The sequence below is a fragment of the Anomaloglossus baeobatrachus genome, chromosome 12, assembly GCF_048569485.1.
Source record: "Anomaloglossus baeobatrachus isolate aAnoBae1 chromosome 12, aAnoBae1.hap1, whole genome shotgun sequence".
Taxonomy (NCBI): Eukaryota; Metazoa; Chordata; class Amphibia; order Anura; family Aromobatidae; genus Anomaloglossus; species Anomaloglossus baeobatrachus.
The window spans coordinates 143,764,372-143,786,205 of NC_134364.1; the positions used below are offsets into that span (position 1 = coordinate 143,764,372).

General features: G+C 46.1%; 1 protein-coding gene across 8 annotated transcripts in view; it reads left to right on the forward strand.

Annotated features, from left to right (window-relative positions):
- Positions 1-21,834, forward strand: part of ENTREP3 (endosomal transmembrane epsin interactor 3) — a 283,486-nt gene that overhangs the window by 136,406 nt on the left and 125,246 nt on the right. The window lies entirely within an intron of this gene.

Below are 21,834 nucleotides of genomic sequence, written 5' to 3' on the forward strand. Positions count from 1 at the left end.
TTTAATTGAGCAAAATATTAAAAAAAATAAATAAAGTTTGATCTTTTCAACTGTTAAACACTAGGGGGAGCAGGTGCTGAAATCCTGCTGTAGAATTATCTCACATTACAGCTGCAGTAAAGTGTCAGAATCTGCTCTCCTGTGTGTGATGTCACAGCTCCCCCTCCCAATCTGGGAGTTTCCAAAGGATAAGAGAGAATGAAGTTTAGGGACACAGTGCGGAGCCATTTTGTTGTTGACCACAAATGTCTAAAGTGTCACCAAGGACAGCAGGAGTATCACACAGGATAGAATTAGATACCCAGCTCAGCAGACAGTATCACATAGGAGAGGATTAGAGACACAGCTCAGCAGACAGTATCACACAGGAGAGGATTAGATACCGCAGACAGTATCACACAGGATATGATTAGATACACAGCTCAGCAGACAGTATCACACAGGATAGGATTAGAGACAGATCAGCAGACAGCATCACAGGATAGGATTAGATACACAGCTCAGCTGGCAGTATCACACAGGAGAGGATTAGATACACAGCTCAGCAGACAGTATCACACAGGAGAGGATTAGATACACAGTTTAGTAGACAGTATCACACAGGATAGGATTAGAGACACAGCTCAGCAGGCAGTATCACACTGAATAGGATTAGATACACAGCTCAACAGACAATATCACACAGGATAGGATTGGATACACAGCTAAGCAAACAGTACCACACAGGACAGGATTAGATACACAGGTCAGCAGGCAGTATCCCACAGGATAGAGTAAGATACAGCTCTGCAGACAGTATCACACAGCATAGGATTAGATACACAGCTCAGCAGACAGTATCACACAGGATAGTATTAGATACATAGCTCAGCAGACAGTATCACACAGGATAGGATTAGATACACAGCTCAGCAGGCAGTATCACACAGTATAGGATTAGATACATAGCTCAGCAGACAGTATTACACAGGATAGGATTAGATACACAGCTCAGCAGGCAGTATCACACAGGATAGGATTAGATACATAGCTCAGCAGACAGTATCACACAGGATAGGATTAGATACACAGCTCAGCAGACAGTATCACACAGGAGAGGATTAAATACCCAGCTCAGCAGACAGTATCACACAGGATAGGATTAGATACATAGCTCAGCAGACAGTATCACACAGGATAGGATTAGAGACAGATCAGCAGACAGCATCACAGGATAGGATTAGATACACAGCTCAACTGGCAGTATCACACAGGAGAGGATTAGATACACAGCTCAGCAGACAGTATCACACAGGAGAGGATTAGATACACAGTTTAGTAGACAGTATCACACAGGATAGGATTAGAGACACAGCTCAGCAGGCAGTATCACACTGAATAGGATTAGATACACAGCTCAACAGACAATATCACACAGGATAGGATTGGATACACAGCTAAGCAAACAGGACAGGATTAGATACACAGGTCAGCAGGCAGTATCCCACAGGATAGAGTAAGATACAGCTCTGCAGACAGTATCACACAGCATAGGATTAGATACACAGCTCAGCAGACAGTATCACACAGGATAGTATTAGATACATAGCTCAGCAGACAGTATCACACAGGATAGGATTAGATACACAGCTCAGCAGGCAGTATCACACAGTATAGGATTAGATACATAGCTCAGCAGACAGTATTACACAGGATAGGATTAGATACACAGCTCAGCAGGCAGTATAACACAGGATAGTATTAGATACATAGCTCAGCAGACAGTATCACACAGGATAGGATTAGATACACAGCTCAGCAGACAGTATCACACAGGATAGGATTAAATACCCAGCTCAGCAGACAGTATCACACAGGATAGGATTAGATACATAGCTCAGCAGACAGTATCACACAGGATAGGATTAGATACACAGCTCAGCAGACAGTATCACATAGGATAGGATTAGATACACAGCTCAGCAGGCAATATCACACAGGAGAGGATTAAATACCCAGCTCAGCAGACAGTATCACACAGGATAGGATTAGACACATAGCTCAGCAGACAGTATCACACAGGATAGGATTAGAGACAGATCAGCAGACAGCATCACAGGATAGGATTAGATACACAGCTCAGCTGGCAGTATCACACAGGAGAGGATTAGATACACAGCTCAGCAGATAGTATCACACAGGTGGGGGGAGGGGCGCTGGTACTTACACAGGCCGGGGGGGGGGGGGTGGGGGGGGGGGGAGAGAGAGCAGGGGTGTTATTGGAGACGGTAGTAGTGGCGGCGGGGGGAGGGGCGCCGGTAATCACACAGGCCGACGGGTGACAGGGGAAAAACTACAGCATACTCTGTGAGCTGCACAAACATGGCGCAGATCTCCTCCCTCTGCTGTGATCTGGACAGCCCAGGGGGCGCTTCCAGGTCACAGCAGGGAGCTGTCCTGTAATAAGTATTGGGGTCAGAGCCCGACTATCAGAGTCTATGCCCTGGGGGTTGCCATGAGGTAAGTTACAAACACCAAATCCAAAATGGCAGCCCCCAGTGTTTCAGTAAAACTAGACTTAAATAAACAGTTTAATTTTGTATTAAAAATACTTGATTCCATAATCACTATTTTTAATAGAAAAATAAAAAAACGCGACACCTTACCTTTAAGCAATTGCTTATTCCCTGCTCTCCACCCCCATAATCCCGCCCACCTCTTTCCACTGATGCCGGTGCTGAGAAGTGGGCAGGATTGTGGGCACAGTGATCACCCGGCCGCTGGCTTTGAGCATCTGCTGGCTATGCATCCATCACTGGGCCCCTGATAGTCTCTCCTCCAGCATACAGCACATATGCTGCATGTTCCATCCAGTGGCGTAACTAGAGTTTGATGGGCCCCGGTGCAAAGTTCAGACCTGGCCCCCCCCTCCAGGTACACTGACACTTGGGATACGGGATAATGACGGAATACGGGATAATAAGCACCCAGGTTTCCCGTGATCTGAAATCCCTCTATCAGCACCCAGCGTTCCTATGTTCTGATATCCATCTTGTCTTTGGCATCCAGATTTCCCATGCTCTGCTATACATCTTTCCCTCAGCACCCAGCTTTCCCATATCAGAGCATGGGAAAGCTGGGTGCTGAGAGAAGAGCCTTTTTCCCTCAGCGCAAAACGTCCCATCCCATGCTTGTATCTTTCTCCCCCCTTGTATATAGTTCTCCAAATACTATAATGGCCCCCACATAACCTTCCAAATAGTTTAAAGAGTCCCACATAATCTTTCATATATTAGAATGCACATCCATAGTCCTCCATGTATTATAATGCATTTCCCATAGTTCTCCATGTATTATAATTCACCCCATAGTCCTCCATATATAATACTGCAACAAATAGTCCTCCATATATTATAATGCAGCCCCATAATCCTCTATGTATAAAGCAGCCCTCATAGCCCTCTAAATATTATAATACATGTCCCATAGTTTCCATGTATTATAATTCAGCCCATAGTTCTCCATATTATACTGCACCACATAGTCCTCCATATATTATACTGCACCTCTATAGTCCTCCATGTATAAAGTAGCCCTCATAGCCCTGCAATTATTATAATGAATTTCTCATAGTTCTCCATGTATAATGGAGCCCATAGTACTCCATATATTATACTGCAACACATAGTCCTCCATGTTTTATAATGCACCCCCATAGTACATGTATAAGGTAGCCTCCATAGTCCTCTATATATTTTAATGTAGCCCCCATAGTCCTATATGTATTATAACGCCAAAGCCAAAGCTAACAACCACTTCTCTATACTCCTACTTCTAGACCTGTCCTCAGCCTTTGACACTGTTGACCACTCCCTGCTACTCCAGATCTTCTCTTCCCTTGGTGTCAGAGACCTCGCCCTCTCTTGGATCTCTTCATACCTCTCCAACCGCACTTTTAGTGTCTCCCACTCTCACACAACCTCTTCATCTTGTCATCTCTCTGTTGGCGTCCCTCAAGGCTCTGTCCTGGGACCCTTACTGTTTACCATCTATACATTTGGCCTGGGACAACTCATAAAGTCCCATTGTTTCCAGTACCACCTATATGCCGATGACACTCAGATCTACCTCTCTGGCCCAGATGTCAATTCTCTACTGTCCAGAATCCCAGAGTGTCTATCTGCTATATCTTCCTTCTTTTCCTCTCGCTTCCTAAAGCTCAATGTGGCCAAAACTGAACTGATCATCTTTCCTCCATCTCCCCTGCACTCTCCACCTGACCTATCCATATACAATAAATAACATCACGCTCTCCCCAGCACCCAAAGTTCGGTGCCTCGGAGTGACCTTTGACTCTGCCTTGTCCTTCATACCCCATATCCAATCTCTCACCACCTCCTGCCGTCTTCAACTCAAAAATATTTCCAGAATCCGTCCCTTCCTCAATTCCCAATCTACAAAAATGCTAGTGCATGCTCTCATAATCTCCCGCCTCGACTACTGCAACATCCTCCTCTGTGGTCTCCCTGCTTACACACTCGCCCCTCTCCAGTCCATCCTTAACTCTGCTGCCCGAATGATCCACCTCTCTCCTCAATACCACCCCGCTTCTCCTTTCTGCAAATCCCTCCATTGGCTCCCAATCTTCTATCGTATCCAATTCAAACTACTAACACTGACCTACAAAGCCATCCATAATCTATCTCCTCCGTATATCTCTGAAGTAATCTCTCGCTACACTCCAAAACGTAATCTCCGGTTCTCCCAAGATCTCCTTCTCTCCTCCTCTCTCATTCGCTCCTCACGCAACCGACTCCAAGATTTCTCCCAAGCATCCCCAGTCTCCTGGAACCGTGCGGAGCTGCCGCCCCACCACCCTGCGGAGCTGCCGCCCCACCACCCTGCGGAGCTGCCGCCCCACCACCGTGCGGAGCTGCCGGCCTACCTACACCCCACCTACTGTCTCCTCCCCAAAACCCTTTAGAATGTAAACCCGCAAGGGCAGGGCCCTCTTCCCTCTGTACTAGTCTGTCTATTGTAACTTGTAGATGTACTCTGTATGTAACCCCCTCTCATGTACAGCACCATGGAATCAATGGTGCTCTATAAATAAATAATAATAATAATAACGCAACCCCATAAAACTTCATATTGTATTTTGCAGCCCCATACTCCTCCATGTATAATGCACTCCTATAGTCCATGTATAAGGTGTCCTTCCAGCCCTCTAGACCTCCATGTATAATGCAGCCTCTGTCCATGTAAAAGGTGTCCTTCATGTTTATTATGCAGCCCCCAGACTTCCATGTATAAGAATGTAGCCAGCCTCCCCAGGCCTCCATGTATAATAATGTAGCCAGCCTCCCCAGGCCTCCATGTACAGTATAATGCAGCCTCCCAGGCCTCCATGTACAGTATAATGCAACCTCCCCACCCCAGGCCTCTGACCACCGTGTACTCACTAATTTATATATATAAAAAAAAAAAAAAAAAGTACTTACCGCTCTCCTCCTTCCACTGCTGCTCTGTCCTCACATCTCCTCTTCCACCGCTGCTCCATCCTCCCCTGTCCTCGATCTCCCGGTGCTTCGGTCGGCATCCTCCCTCCCTGCGCTCTGTGCACTCAGCACAGCAGTCGCACGGGAGTGACGTCACCGCGCAGGCACAGGGGGAGAATGATGATGCAGAGCGGCGCCGGCCACTCTATGCTTTATTATTACTGTGCGCGGTGACTGGGGAGAGGGGCCCCGGTGCCGCCGCTGACATCGGGCAGGGGGGCTCAGTGTCATCGGCAGCAGCGGGTCATATAGAGGCCGCGTGCACTCTGACAGATCAGTGCAGCTCCTCTCTCACTGACAGGAGCTGGCTGCTGATTTGCCGGGTGGCCCCGGGCCCGGTCGCAATGGCGACCGCTGCGACCACGGTAGTTATGCCCTTGGTTCCATCCATCAGAGGAGGGTAGAAATGCTGAGCACAGCCATCTCCTGCACTCACTGCTCTGGAGCCTCACAGGAGTAAGCCCCTCTCACCGGCACAGAGCTGCTGTGGAGTCTCTGGCCTGTTCAGGGAGTGCTGCAGAAATATGAGAGACTTCTGAGGAGATTGTATCCCTCTCTCCTGCACTGCCATTGCTCTGTAGTCGGCAGTAGCAGGAGGCTCCAGAGGAACACAATGCGACCTGAAGTGAGAACTGGAGTTCCCTGAATGATGACTCTAACACCTTTGCGCTCTTCTATCCTCCTATTTACCTCTCAAAGCTGCACTCTTCTGCCCCCCCTCCCCACACAGCTGCACTCTCCGGCCCCCCTCCCCCCAGCTGCACTGTCCTGCCTGCCCCCTCCCCCGCTGCCCTGTAGCTGATGATATGCCTCACTGCTGTCCTGTGATGGTGGTCGCGTCTCCTCATCTTCATGGTTTGCTGTCAGACATCCAACTTTCTTATTTCTTTGTATATACAGTGTTTACAAAATGCTCACGTGTAGAGTATATAAAGAGAAATCTAGTGTATGTGTCTGCATTTGTGTGGCATTTTTAAAATTCATATACTAAAAAAGCAGAATTAATATTAAGGCCAAAAAACCCTCTTAAAAATACCAAAACTCGTGTACCATTAAAATAAAAAAAAAACCCAAAAAACATTTTTAGATGCAATATGAATAAATCTATAATGTTATTTATAGCACAAATATAATGTACAGAAAAAAAAAAGATGGATAGGGCTATATACCAGGATGGGGGACAAAGATACAAGCAGGAGATGGGAAAGCTGGGTGCTGAGGGAAAGAGGCTCTTCCCCTCAGCACCCAGCTTTCCCATGCTTTGCTATACATTTTTCCCTCAGCACCCAGCTTTCCCATGCTCTGATATCCCTCAGCACCCAGATTTCATATATTCTGATATCTATCTTGTCCTCAGCGCCCAGCTGATACTGAGTGCTGGGTCACCCACCCATGCTCTGCTATACATCTTTCTCTTAGCACTCAACTTTCCCATGTTTTGCTATTCATCTTTCCCTCACTACGTAGCTTTTTTTTTTTTTTTTTTAAATCAAAATGTTTTTATTAAAGATTTTATACAAAACATAAATCAGACAAAATCGGGGTCAACATAACCCCAAAATCCCCATCCCTCCCTCCCCCCAAGTGAAAATAAAATAAAAAAAATCACGTATTTGACTGTTCACCACATATGATAAATAGATGTCGCAGTTCTCTTTAGAAAATACAATGTCCAAGGGTATACGGGAGGACCAGAATCATCAACATTCTCATCCCGGCTAACATCATGTATGCCAAAAGTTAAATAAAAGCAAGCAATGAGTCCATAGAAGGAAGTTACAGTTCCCGCATCCATACAACATTTCAGTTATTTATACCATGGCTTAAAACGAGCCCAATCGGAACCTAAATAAGTCCCTAGATGCCAGACCGGAGTCGTCTATCCACGGGGCCCAGATCTTTTCAAATTTGGGCACACCTCACTACCCAGCTTTACAATGCTCTGATATCAAGGGCAATCTGGGTATTGAGGAAAAGTTGTATAGCAGAGTATTGGAAACCTGGGTGCTGAGGACAACATGGATATCAGAACATGTAAAGCTGGGTACTGAGGGAAAAAGGGATATCGGAGCATGGGAAATCTGGGTGCTGAGGGAAAGAGCTAAGTGTCAGCATAATCATCCTGTACCCCAAGGGGGTGCCCCGGTCCTAATTTTGCATCGGGGCCCATCGAACTCTAGTTACGCCACTGATACCAATGTCAAGCAGGTAACATTGTTGTATGAAGTCACCTGCTTGCCTGTGATTGGTAGAGTGCAGAGAGCTCCAAGCGCACGCTGCGCTGCAAATGAATCAAGTGTAGTAAAGCCCTGCTGGCGCTGGCCCCCTTCATAGTAACGCGATCGTCACTGGGTCTATGGATCTGCAGGCCACAACAAGCAGTTAAGAGAAAACAGGGAACGGAGGAAAGGTGAGAAGAATATTTTTTTTTTTTGTGTGTGTGTCAAGAACGTCATAGTAGGGAACTAGGATAAGGACTGGAGACATTACTACTTGGGCACAGTGCTACAAGGATGGGCACAGTGCTACAAGGATGGGCACAATGCTACAAGGATGGGCACAATGCTACAAGGATGGGCACAATGCTACAAGGATGGGCACAATGCTACAAGGATGGGCACAATGCTACAAGGATGGGCACAATACTGGGCACAAGGATGGTGGACATTACTAAAGGGGACAAGGATGGGCACAATGCTACTGGGCACAAGGATGGTGAAGACATTACTACAGGGGACATGAATGGGCACTATGCTACAAGTATGGGCACAATGCTACAGGATGGGCACAATGCTACTGGGCACAAGGATGGGTACATTACTACTGGACACAAGGATGGTGTGATGGTGGGATATGGTGTACTGTGTATCATGTTTTGTAGGGTTGTATTTTAGGCTTGGTTCATTGTCCATTATTTGTATTGCTTGTGTATACATTGTATTGTCTGTTGTAATCACCCCCTGTAGTGTTTGTCCCTAGGTGTGGGGGGAGGTGGGCCTGGAATCCACCTAACCTCTTAGCTTACCTGGGGGGGATGAGGCAGTCTGTTTGAGAACTTGAATAGAGGAGGACGAAGATTGATCCTCTGGGCTGAAGCTGCGGCTCCTCAGAGAGACCTGGACATTTATCGTGTACTGGACTAAATTCCTGTTTCCTTACTATTTTTTACCCTCTGTATGGTGGATTATTTTATAGACTTTCTGATTTGCTTGGAATAAATGTTCTTTGGATTGTCACTGACCTCAACAGAGCGCAGCCTAATGGAGATCAACTCACAGAGTACAGAAACTGGACCGCATCAAGTCTAAAGGACAGAGCCAGAGATCTGGGCCTGAGCTACCAGGGACTGAGTAAAGAAGCTTTAATTGATCTACTGGTGAGTGCGAGCCAGTCCACCTCCTCCCAGATGTCTGACGGACAAGCACTGGGGACGGGGATCCCTGCCCCAAAAAGCCAATGGTTGGTGTGGTTCGAAGAAGAGATGGCAGCTCTTGCCCCCCGTGTATCTCAGAAGTATAAGGAGGATTCTGCTCGCCGAGCACAGAGGAAACAAGAAGCAATGGAGTTCGGCAGAGGGAGTAATGTGAGTTGGAGTGTAAACCCAGCGATCTGCAAGCCTGTATGGATTACCCGGGCAGACTTTAAGCCATGTGATGAGGCTTCTGGAGATGTGGAGGGGTTCTTCAAGGACTTTGAGCAGCAGTGTGCCGTGATGGAGGTGCCGCACTCTGGCTGGATGCGTTTGTTAGTGGGACTCCTGAATGGAAGCCTGGCAGAGGCTTATCGCACCATTGACTCACAGCAGAACTGGGATTACAACATTGTAAAGCGGACTATCCTGGAATACCATGCTATCACCCCAGACTCACATAGAGCATAGTTTCGAGACCTCCCATGCACCACGGGGTGTCGTTTAGGATGTTTGCCCATAAGATGTCCCTGGCATGTCGGAGATGGCAGGAAGCGGAAGACGCCTTCACTGTGGAAGAAGTTTTTACAGGTATTTCTTATAGAACAATTTCTTTAAAAGTGTCCCTCAGGGATACGGGAATGGGTCAGAGAGCGTACACCGTGCACCTTGGATCGAGCTGCAGCCCTGGCTGATGAAGCCTTTACTATCCAACCGCAATGGAGGGGGCGTCTGAACAATAAGCCACAGCCTGCTTCTGCACCCTGGCCCTCTCCAGTTATATCTGCCCCTCCATGCAGCTGCAGGCCGATGACAACTACGGCTCACAATTCTGGGCCCCAACAGTTCCGACCACGCCCTGGGGGAATTACAGAGAGGAGATGTTATGGGTGCGGGCAACCTGGGCACCTGCAATCCAGAAAGGAAAGTCCCGAAAGGACTCTGAGGGACTCCCACGTACCTCCACCTCGTCTGGTGCATCTTGTGCAGTCCATCCCACCTGAGAAAGAAGTACAACCACCTCCACCGGAGTGTACCGCTGACCCCTGCACCATAGATGCCTCTGTTGGAGTGTATGGCCTCCGGCCTTTGTCACCAGGTTCTCCTACTGCCTTCTCCAGAATGCACACTGGAAGGAGTATGACGCAGAGGATATGTTAACAATGTGGGCAGCCTGGGCATTTGCAAAACACTTGCTCTGCTGGTCGATTTAGGAATGACCTTGCACCAAATCGACCTCTTCATTCTCTACAGCCAAATACAAGGGGAGAAGTGTTCACCCCTTCAAATTGACTTGCCTAATGACTCAAACACTCGTGGTCGACCACTAGGGGTTTATGGAGTGCGAGCCAGAGCCCTGAGTTCCTCTCACCATCAAAGTAAGCACTTACAGGAAGTTGTGCTGGATGGACAGAGAGTCATTGGATTTTGTGACTCTGGGGCATTTGTTACAATAGCTGATCCCCGGGTGGTTCGGCCAGAGGCAATACATCATGCACCAGGGATTGTTAATGAATTGGCTGGAGGACAAAGGAAGAATATCCCAAAGGTGACTGTAGATCTGGACTTTGGCTTTGGGGTCAAGCAATGTGTGGTTGGGGTGATGAGCGGCCTGCCTGCAGATATTCTCCTAGAAAATGATGTGGGAGATCTACAATGCTGATTTGTGGGTGCAAGAAACAGTTTGAGTGAAGGTGGACAGAAAGGGAAAATTGTCCTTCCAACCCTACCACTGTACAAGGGACTATCTACAGCTTCTCCATCTAATACAAGCATGGAAGCCAACACCAGAATGCTGATGGACTGTCCCGGCAAGAAAAAACATAGACTATCCACAGCTGAGCAACATGGACTTAAGTGAAATGGCCAGAGGTCTGTGTAGACCTTAGGGCATACTCACTTATTTAGAAGGAGGGAGAGGTTGTGATGGTGGGATATGGTGTACTGTGTATCATGTTATGTAAGGGTTGTATTTTAGGCTTGATTCACTGTCCATTATTTGCATTGCTTGTGTGTACATTGTATTGTCTGTAGGTAATCACCCCCTGTAGTTTTTGCCTTAGGTGTGGGGTGAGGTGGGCCTGGAATCCACCTAACCTCTTTGTTTAGGCTGGTTTTACATCAGCGTTTTTCTGCCGCACTGCCAGATCCGGCACAAGTACAGTACAGTTCAATACACTTCACAGACAGTGCGGCAAGCCCCGGTCACATGCTGTCACATGCTCCGGTCACATGATCGTATGTGCCCGGAGCTTGCCAGTGAACTGTATTGAACTGTACTACACTTATGCCGGATTTGGCAGTGCGGCAGGAAAACGCTGATGTGAAATCAGCCTTACCTGGGGGGATGAGGCAATCTGTTTGAGAACTTGAAGAGAGAAGGATGAAGATTGATCCTCTGGGCTGAAGGTACGACTCCTCAGAGAGACCTGGACATTTATCGCTTACTGGACTATATTCGTGTTTCCTTACTATTTTTTTTTTTTTTTTTTTTTTAAACACCAAATTTTATTCCAAATTTTCATGTGCATTACATCTTATTAAACAATATAGCAAATATGGATTCACCATCTTCATTAACAGGTTATTGGCAATTAACTATTCCTCCTGTTTCCCTTGTTTTCCCCCCTTAACTATGTTTAGTCTCCCTTCTATTCTAAAATAACCCCCCCAACAACTTAGCACACTTTTCCTCCTGTCTAGCCCACACGAAGAATACCCAACAACGCCACATTTTGTCATATTTTTTTTTTCACCCCATGCCTCCAGATGAATCATTTGCCTTCTTATCACACCTTCACATTATGGCTGTTTTAATTTCCCCAATGTTCCCTTACTGTCTTCTAGTAGATACCACTCTGTGTACGTGAAGGGGGTAACTATTGTTTGTATTTCTGTAGCTTCACATTGTTCTTCAATGAATTTTCTCCATTTTTTAAAGAATATGTCGGTCAAACCGTCTGTTTTTTTTCTGCTGTCTTCTGTTCAATTCTAAGTAGCATTTTAATCTGCCTCATTACCTCGTCTTCTGACGGAACGTTCCCTTCGAGCCATTTGCCCAGCAAAGCCCTTTTTCCCATTATGGCTATACTATGGAACAGCTTTGGTTTTCTATCTCTTTTTTCATTCACTCTTGCCATTTGTTCAACATGGTCATCATGAAAAATCCATATCAATGGGTCCATCGCCACCTCTACCCCCCATATATTAGTTATTAGCGCCTGCATTTTTTTCCAGAATTTTTGACTCTCTGGGCATTGCCAAATCCCATGTAACAGATCCGTGTTTAGCATCCTACATTTGGGACAATGTACTATCTTATTAACCTTCTGTTTGTTTGGTATGTTGAAGCCATAGATCGCCCTGTGCATCAGTCTAAAATGTGTGTCCCTCCAGCTCTCATTAACCACCTCTTTTCTCATTCTCATCCATCCTCTTACTATCCTGTCCCCTGCTGTCTCATCTCCCAATTGTCTCGCCCATTTTCCCAGGATCTCGTCCGTGCTTAAGGGAACTAACACCTCTCGTAAAGCTTTGTATAGTGAAGTTATGTTTATCTCCCGCTGCTCCTGCATAATAAGTTGGTCCATGTCATTTATCTCTTGTTCCTTCCCGACATCTCTCAGTAGCTGCATTATACCTTTCTCTATCTGTTTATATTGTATAACTTGGAATGGAGATAGCCCATATTTTGTCACAATTTCTTGACAGGACAACCATCTATTTTCCGTCTCATGAAGTAGATCTTTCACCCCTTTTATACCTTTTCTCCTCCATTCTATAAATAATTTGTTTTCCCTGCCTGCTGGGAATTTCGGGAAACTCCATTTGTTTAAGTATTTTTGATATTCTCCAGGACAAGTTGAATTTTTTTCTCACCGCCTTCCACGCCATCACTGTATCTCTGCATATTAGTGAGTTTTTAATGTGCCGTGGTATGTTAGCAAGTGACGTATGCAATGTTGCCCCCAAATCTCAGGGTTTACAGAACTCGCCTTCCAGTCTCACGTCCGAGTAACCGTTTGTCTTCCTTAACCAGTCTATTACATGTCTCATGAGGCACGCCAGATTGTACCCTCTAATGTTTGGCATTTTAATACCCCCCTTCTCCAGCGTGTGCATTAATTTCTCAGCCTTTATTCTCGGCCTTTTTCCCCTCCACAAGAAGGTCGAAAACGCCTTGTTCAGCCTGTTTACGTCTGTGTGTTTTAATAATATAGGGATAGTCTGCATTGGGTATAATAGTTTTGAGAAACTCATCATTTTTAGAAGATGGTTCCTACCCAGTAGTGATAATGGAAGCCCCTCCCACATCTTCAATTCCCGTTCTATTTTCGTTATCAGTGGTTTAAAATTTAACTCATATATCGATGCAGGTTGGCGTCCCACTTGGATTCCCAGATATTTAACATGGGTTCTCGCTATTGGTATCCCATGGACATTGTCTCCCATTCCCCTAGCTGCCAACACCGCTGTGCTCTGTTGGTGTAGAAACAGTATTTCACATTTTGCCTTATTTACTTTAAAAGCTGCCAAGTTTCCAAATTCCTCTATCCGTTGTAATGTCATTGGGAGTTCCTTCTGGGGTTTATTCATAAACAATATAATGTCGTCCGCGAACAGGGCTGACCGTAGCACCTCCCCTCCAATGTTGATACCTTCAAAGCAATTTCCCTCATTCAACATTCTTGATAGGGGCTCGATCGCCAGGTTGAACAGGAGGGGGGACAGTGGGCACCCCTGTCTAGTCCCTTTAGTCAATGGGAAAGGTCTCGACAGAAATCCTGGTGTCGCCACCCTGGCTTTAGGATTCGCATATAATACTCTAATGAATGTTCTAAATGCTCCCTGAATGCCTACCTCATCCATTACTGTTTCCAGCCATGACCACCTTACATTGTCAAATGCTTTTTCGGCATCTAGTGTGATCATGGCTGGAAATGCCCCCTTCTGTGGTTGTCCGTGCCTATTGGCATCCATTACTAGCATGGTTTTTCTTATATTGGTCACCGCCGATCTCCCCTTTACAAACCCTGATTGGGCCGAAGAGATTACGTTCGGCAATATCTCCGCCAGTCTGTTGGCCATCAATTTGGTCAGTAATTTTAGGTCCTGATTGATCAAAGAGATCGGTCTATAGTTTGCTGGATTATCTAGGTTTTTCTCTCCCTTAGGTATAAGTTTTATATATGCCGTGTTGAGGTAACTCGATATTTCCGTGCCTCCCAGTATTTTGTTAAACACACGTGTCAATATCTGTGAGATCTGCTCCTTCATCCCTTTATAGAATTCCCCATTGAACCCATCGGGTCCCTGGAGCTTTATGTACGTTTAACTCTCCTATCACCTTTTGGACTTCTTCTATTGTGACTTCTGCATTCAGACTAGCCAGCTCCTCTGTGCTGAGTCGGGTGAGGTTTATTTGTTTCAGCCATTCTGCCCCTCCTTCACCAGCCTCATTCCCCTTACTATACAGTTTCTCATAGTAATCCCCCAGGATCTGGTTAATTTCCTGTGGTTTTGTGGATTTGTTCCCCTCCTTTCCAGTCATACTGATTATTGAAGTCATTGGTCGCCTTCCCTTAGCCAAATTGGCCAGTAATTTCCCTTCTTTATTGCCGTATCTGTGCAGGTCAACCTCCATTTGTGACCGTACTAGCTCTTCCCTTTTTCCTGCCCAAAGCTCGAACTCTTGTTTCGCCCCCTTCCATTCCTCTTTTGCTTTTTGGGACATAGTTCCCAAATATTTTGTGTCGCCCTGGAGACCGGGGTACCCAGCACCGGACCGGGGGTCTATTTCTTGAGGGGATGTCACGGGTGGCTCGACCCGGGCTGTGGTCTCAGGCGATGCACAGTGCAATGGGGGGTATTTACAGGGGATAAATAAAAGTTTATAAGAGTTTTTCGTGACGCCACCCGGAATAAATGTGGCTATTTATGGCCACCGCTGCCAGTAGTTGGCCGGGGATGATGATGTGGGGCAGCTGAGGTGGAAAGCCCTTTCCGGGTAGGGCTGTGGGTCCCAGGCAGGTGAGGTAAAAGTCAATGGTGGTTATAGATAATGGTATTGTGAGGAGACTTTAGGGGCGCAGACACTTACTTGATCAGCAATAGGTTTTTTCAGCTTCGATGGTCCCAATCCTGGATAGGTGGCTACTGCCCAAATGAGAGACTGAGGCACAGGCGACGTTTAACCGGTTTACTTCAACAAAAAACTGCATAACAACAAGTCCCGTCACCAGAGTCTGTATAAGGAGGACTAAGTTACTCTGCCCTGCCAGGTCCTTGGCCTCCTTCTTTCCGCTGTCTGTCTGTGGCCCTGCTGCTGTTTGTGAACTGGCTGCCGGCCCAAACTGTCCCTCCTGGGTCCTAATTCAACAGGCAACTTGAGTCCTTTTCCTCTGCTTACCCCCTCCGGGAGTACCGCTGAACTCTCTGGATGTTGCGGTGTCTGACCCTGGTGAAGCTTGAATTGCCTTCACTTTTCCTGGTTGCTGTATTGTATGAAACTAATGCAGCCACGGATCTGGTATCCGTATCTGTGCCTTTTCAGGGGTAGATATTAATGGCTACCCGGTTCCTAAAATGTTCCTCTTCTCTGTCTCCTCCTCCTCGGACCAATGGCTTGGGCCTGGAAATTGTCAGTCTCTCCTAAGGACCTCAGAGCAATTTCTCTGTAACTACTCCTCTGAGCGTCCCGGCTCCAACTGAAAAAACTAAACTGTCAATTTTACCTCAGATCAGAATATCTCTAGGGGAGTCTCTTGAGCTCCCCCTTCTGGCCAGAGGTGGTAGTGCGGTGTCTGGTCTAGTGCTTGTATTGAGTAACTAATGATGGTTTTATTGTGGCTAATACCCCTAGGGGTGCCACATTCCCCCTTAGTGAATAACAGTACTCCGGGACTGTGATACAATAAACAAATGATATAACAATTAATATTTACAGAGTCGTAAAAATAAAAAATTACAAAAACCACTCAAAGTGCAAAAATAGAGTTCTGTAAAAAGTCACTTCAAACAGTGTCCATTAATACAGTTCTATTCTTGAAGATATTGAAATAACTAACTATCCGCTAGAAAAGGCACTGCACTTAGAGTCCTGGAACTCGGTTCCATTTTTCCAACAGAGTCTAAAGGAAAGTCTAAAAGAAAGTAGAAAAAGATCAAAAAGCAAAAGCAGTCTTTTCTGAGTTTTAGTCTATCGCCTCCGGGCTGGTAACTATTTACAAGTAGTTTTACCACAACCAGTCCTGTGGCTTGGTCCATAGTTAATAATGAAGAAAAGTTCAAGAATATGTAAGTAGTTCATACAGGAAAGTCTCTGTAGGTACTGGGCTTAAACGTTGCAAACTAATTACTAATGACTAAACTAAATTTTTCTAAATTCTGTTAGATGTACTACATAACATATATACAATTCACATTTTAACTTACTCACATTTGATAATCTGCATATTTTGCCGGTAGTTGACCTTGAGTACTACGCTGGGACCTACGTAAGGCTAGTGTACTAGGTGTACTTAGCGTGATGGTATGAGTGGATATGTACCTACCGGGTGCTTCTGGTTCTGCTAAGGGTGATTCCACGTTTGTGGGGTTGGCAAGTCCACCGTGACCGGAATCACTATAACTAGGAATCTGTTCTTCCTGTCTTGGGACTTCTTGTGGTACAGGGTCAACTTCTGATTCTGTTTGTTTTGGGGCTTCTGGTTGTATGGACTCTGGTGTTAGTTCTGGTACTTGGTAAAAGGCCATCATTGGTACTACCACTGCACCATGGTACGTGGGCCAGGTTTTAGGAAAGTCTCCTAAGACTGTATGAATTTTTTCTTCCTCTTCCTTAACTGGTTGAACCTGTACGTGTTGGATTACTTCAGGTTCCGATTGGATAACTTCTGGCTCTTTCAAGGTTTCAGGACATAGTTTCAGATTGTCTCTTGATACTAGTACTGATGTTAGCCCTCCGTTTTTGCTGATAAGGCACATTTTAGGATTGTTCACTCTTGCTGGTAAAACTGTGTACGGGATGGTTTCCCACTGATTATCCAGTTTATTGGTGCGACGATTTCTCTTTAGTACTTGGTCACCAGGTTTTAACGGGGTTGCTAGAGCATGCTGATTATAAGTTCGTTCTTGTCTTTCTCTAGCTCGCTAGAGACTTCTTTCCACACACTCTTGTACTTGGTGATACTGCTGTTGACGTAGGGTATCCCAATTGGAATCTTGCACTTCTGCATCCGGTTTCAGAATTCCCATTTCTAGATCAATTGGTAGTTTACCGGGTCTTGCACGCATAAGGTAAGCTGGGGTGCAATTTGTTGAGCTTACTGGGACATTGTTATATAGGTCTACCAAGTCGGGCAATTTCTCTGGCCATTGATTTCTTTCTGACTCAGGCAAGATCTTCAATAAGTCAATTACAATATGGTTCATCTTTTCGCATAAGCCATTTGTTTGAGGATGATATGCTGTTGTCCGGATCTTCTTGCAACCATACATATTGCAAAACTCTCTGAAGATCTCCGATTCAAAGGTGTACCTTGGTCTGCAAGTACTTGCTCAGGGTAACCATGGGGTCTGCAAAAGTATGTTTGGAACGCCTTAGCTGCTGTTTTTGCTGTGAGATCTTTCACGGGTACCACCACTAAGAAGCGTGAGTAATGGTCCACGATGTTTAAGGCATAGACATAGCCAGACCGGCTTGGTGTCAACTTCACATGGTCTATGGCGACAAGCTCAAGTGGTTGCTTCGTGACTATGGGCTGGAGTGGTGCTCTTTGGTTTCGTTGATCTTTCCTTCTGAGGTTGCACGGGCCACAGTTTCTGCACCATTCTTCAATTGATCTTCTCGTACCAACCCAGTAGAATCTTTCTCTCAAGAGTATTTCTAGTTTCTTCCATCCGAAATGACCGGCACCATTGTGGTAAGCTTCCAGGACCATCTTTACATCCTGTTTAGGCACTATTATTTGCCAGACTAATTCATGTGTCTTTGGATTAGTGTACCTTCTGCAGAGCTTCCCTTGATACAAGAACATTCTGCCTCTCTCTTTCCAGAGTTGATGTGTCTCTTCCGGGGCATTCTGGTTGGGAAATGCACCTTGTTCCGTCAGCAGTTCCTTTACCAACTTCACAGCCGGATTGCTGTCTTGCGTGTCAGCCCATCTGTGGTGGGCTAATGGGTTAAGAGTCGCTTGTTGTTGTTTCTGATAGGCACCTGACTGATACTGTCCTATCTTGGGACTATGGAAGGCCGGTAGTTCAATTTCTTAAAGCTCCTCCGGTTCCTCTTCCACATTTTCCAAGTGTGGCATCCGGGATAAGGCATCTGCATTTCCATTCTTGCGGCCTGCTCTATAGTTGATCACAAAGTTGTAATTAGACAGCCGGGCTATCAATCGTTGTTCCAGCGCACCTAATTTTGCTGTATCCAGGTGGGTCAACGGGTTGTTATCAGTATAGATGGTGAATTCTGCAGCTGCCAGATAGTGTTTGAAACGCTCGGTTACAGCCCAGACTACTGCCAATAGTTCTAACTTGAAGGAGCTGTAATTTTCCGGATTTCTTTCAGTAGGCCGGAGCTTTCTGCTTGCAAAGGCGATGACTTTCTCCCTGCCTCCCTGCTTTTGTGACAGTACTGCTCCTAGTTCCACATTACTGGCATCTGTGTAGAGGATGAAGGGTTGATGGTAATCTGGGTATGCTAGAACCTCTTCTCCTGTCAGTGCCTTCTTTAGCTTCTCAAAGGACTCTTCCCTCTCGTCAGTCCACTGGAAAGGAGGGTTCCGGGCTGAGGGCTTCCTTGACTGCCCTACCAGGATGTCTTGTATGGGTGCTGCTAACTTTGTGAACCCTTTTATGAATCTGCGATAGTAGCCAACCAGTCCCAGGAATTGCCTCACCTTTTTCACGCTGGTGGGTCTTTGCCAATCCCTTATCACGGTTACTTTCTCGGGATCCGGTGCTACTCCTTCTGAACTTACAACGTGTCCCAGGTACTGTACTTTTGGCTTAAGAAGGTGACATTTGGATGGCTTGATCTTCATACCATATTTGGATAAGGCTTCAAATACTTCTGCCAAGTCTTGTAGGTGTTGCTCATAAGTCTTGGAGTAGACTATTACGTCATCTAGGTACAGGAGGACGGTTTCAAAATTCTTGTGTTCTAGACAGCACTCCATCAGTCGCTGGAAGGTACCGGGTGCATTGCAGAGTCCGAATGGCATACAATTAAATTTACAGAGACCCATTGGTGTGGTGAATGCTGTTTTTTCCTTGTCTCTCTCCGCCACAGGGACCTGCCAATACCCACTTGTTAAGTCTAAGGTGGAAAAATAGTTAGCAGATCTTAATGCTGCTAATGATTCCTCTATTCTAGGTAGGGGGTACGCGTCTTTATGGGTAATGTGATTAATCTGCCGGTAGTCCACGCACATTCTCATGGTTCCGTCTTTCTTTTTAACCATCACTAGAGGGGCCGCCCAGGGGCTACAGCTGTCTCTTATTACCCCGGCTTGTTTCATATCCCTTAGCATATCTTTTGCACATTGGTAGTGAGCGGGCGGTACGGGTCTATATCTCTCTGTTATTGGTGGGTGGTTACCGGTGGGTATTGTGTGTTCTACCCCTTTGATCTGCCCAAAATCTAGCGGGTGTTTACTGAAGACTTGTTCATATTCTCTCACTAGCCTGTACACCCCTTGTTTTTGATGGGTAGGTGTTAAATCTGTTCCTACGTACAACTGTTGACACCAATCCTCCAATTCTCCACGTGAACCATTGTCGTTCGCCTGACATGAAGGATCCAAGGGCTCAATGGCTGTGATGGCATTGTTGTCAACGGTATATAGTTTCGCCATAGTAGCATACCTCGGTAAAGTGACCTCTTCTTCTCCACAATTTAAAAGACGTATTGGCACCCTTCCCCGGTGTACCTCGACTACTCCCCTGGCTGTCAGTATAGTGGGCCTACTATCAGTGTACACGGGTTCTACCAAAGCCTGATAATCTCGCCCTTTTATGCCTATTGCGGCTCTGCACCATACCAACATTTCGGTTTTAGGCGGAATTACAATATGTGTTGGATCACTTACCCTCACACTGCCAATTTCTCCACCTGCAACTTCTACCTGTTGCTTTAACACCAAAGCTTTTATCTCTCTCTGTAGAATTATTTGCTGGTCACATCTGGCAGTCTTGGCGAGTTGCTGTAAGACAGTAAGGACCTCGGAAAAACAATTTTCTATTACATTCATTCCTATCAATACAGTTGGTTCACAATCTCGCCGGTCAACATCAACAACAATAATACCTTGCTTCTGTAATTCTATCCTACCAATTTTGACAGTCATTTCCCTAAAACCTACTTGTGGTACTATCTCACCATTACTAGCCCATATACTCAATGCAACGTTAGATGGTCCTTTATCAATGCCTGTATCAGCCCAGTACCTCTTATAAAGGATATGCGGAATCGATGATATCTGGGAACCGGTGTCCAGCAGGGCGTTGAGGGGAATACCATCCAGCACGATAGGGATAACGAGACGCCCTCCTACGTACTTGTCATGCCAGGGTGTTGGACCTTGAAAGTTCATTCCTGAGAAGCGGCCCGCCTTCCCAGGGGATCCTTGTTTAAAGCACATTCCCGGGCAAAGTGGCCTGGCTCCTTACAACGACGGCAAATGGGCTGTCCATCTGGCTGGTAGTAGTCACTGGGTCGTCCTCTCCACGCTGGGTACCTCCTGGGCCTCATCCATGGAACATCCTCTTTGCTGGTCGCCAACTCGATCTTGGGTGTAGTCTGGGATTCACGCAACTCCTGAATGATTTTAGCCATTGAAGCAACAGTGTCTGTCAGGGCAGCAAGCTTTTGATGGAGAGCCTCATTGGTGTTAGGCTCCAGAGATTTAGCAATAGCCCCTGACATGGCTGAGGTCACTGGCACTCCCTGCTGCTGAGGTGCCTCTGCAATAGTTTGAGACAAATCCAGATCCCGGGGTGCCTCTGCCTGCTGGAGACGAATGGCACTTTCCTTTAATTGAGCAAATGTCAGTTCGGGATCCTTAAAGGCCAGCATGCTTAAATGCCCCCTGTGAGAAGGGGTTGAGTCCCTCAATAAATTGATCTTTCAATAACTTATCTGCTCCGGTGGTAAAAACAGGTTCTGCTAATGTAAGTGCTTTGAGCGCCTCCTGTAGATTTAAAGCAAAGTCTCTCACGCTCTCATTGGGTTTCTGTTTACAATTAAAGAATCTTGTTTTAGCCTTACTGCCGGCAGTGATTTCAAAAGCTGCTTTCAATCCGGCTATTACATGTTTAACAGTGTCTCTTGCATCTACTGGCCAGGCTGTGACTTCCCGCAGGGCACTGCCAGCTAATTGTCCCATAAGATGACCAACACGCTGAATCTCTGTCAGGGCAGGGTACATGTTGAAGTAGGCTTGCAGCTTCTCATTAAACTTATCAAGAGTATTTGGCTTACCTTCATAGTGTGGTAGCCACGGGGCACCTGGAGTATAGGGCATCAGAAATGGCATAATGGGCGCTGCTCCTTGCGCCGCTGGGCTGCCAGACACTCTATTCATATTTTGTCCTTCTGCTGCGGTCGCATCACCTGGTGCATCAGCATCTCCGTGGTGCGACATGTTGCGCCCCCTTAGTTAATCTGGACCCTTCCGGTCCTCTGCTCTCGTCGGGATATGGCGCACAATAGTTCTGTGGTGCAGCAGGATTTGTTTTTTTTTGTTTTTTGTTTTGTTTTTTTTAGTCAGAGCTCAGGCTGTGGCGCAGTTCAAATAACACAGGCAGTTATAAGGTGATTACCTCAGAGGATGGCGGTCATTTTGTCCCAATGTCTTTCAATGGGAAAAAGTCAATTTCAATGAT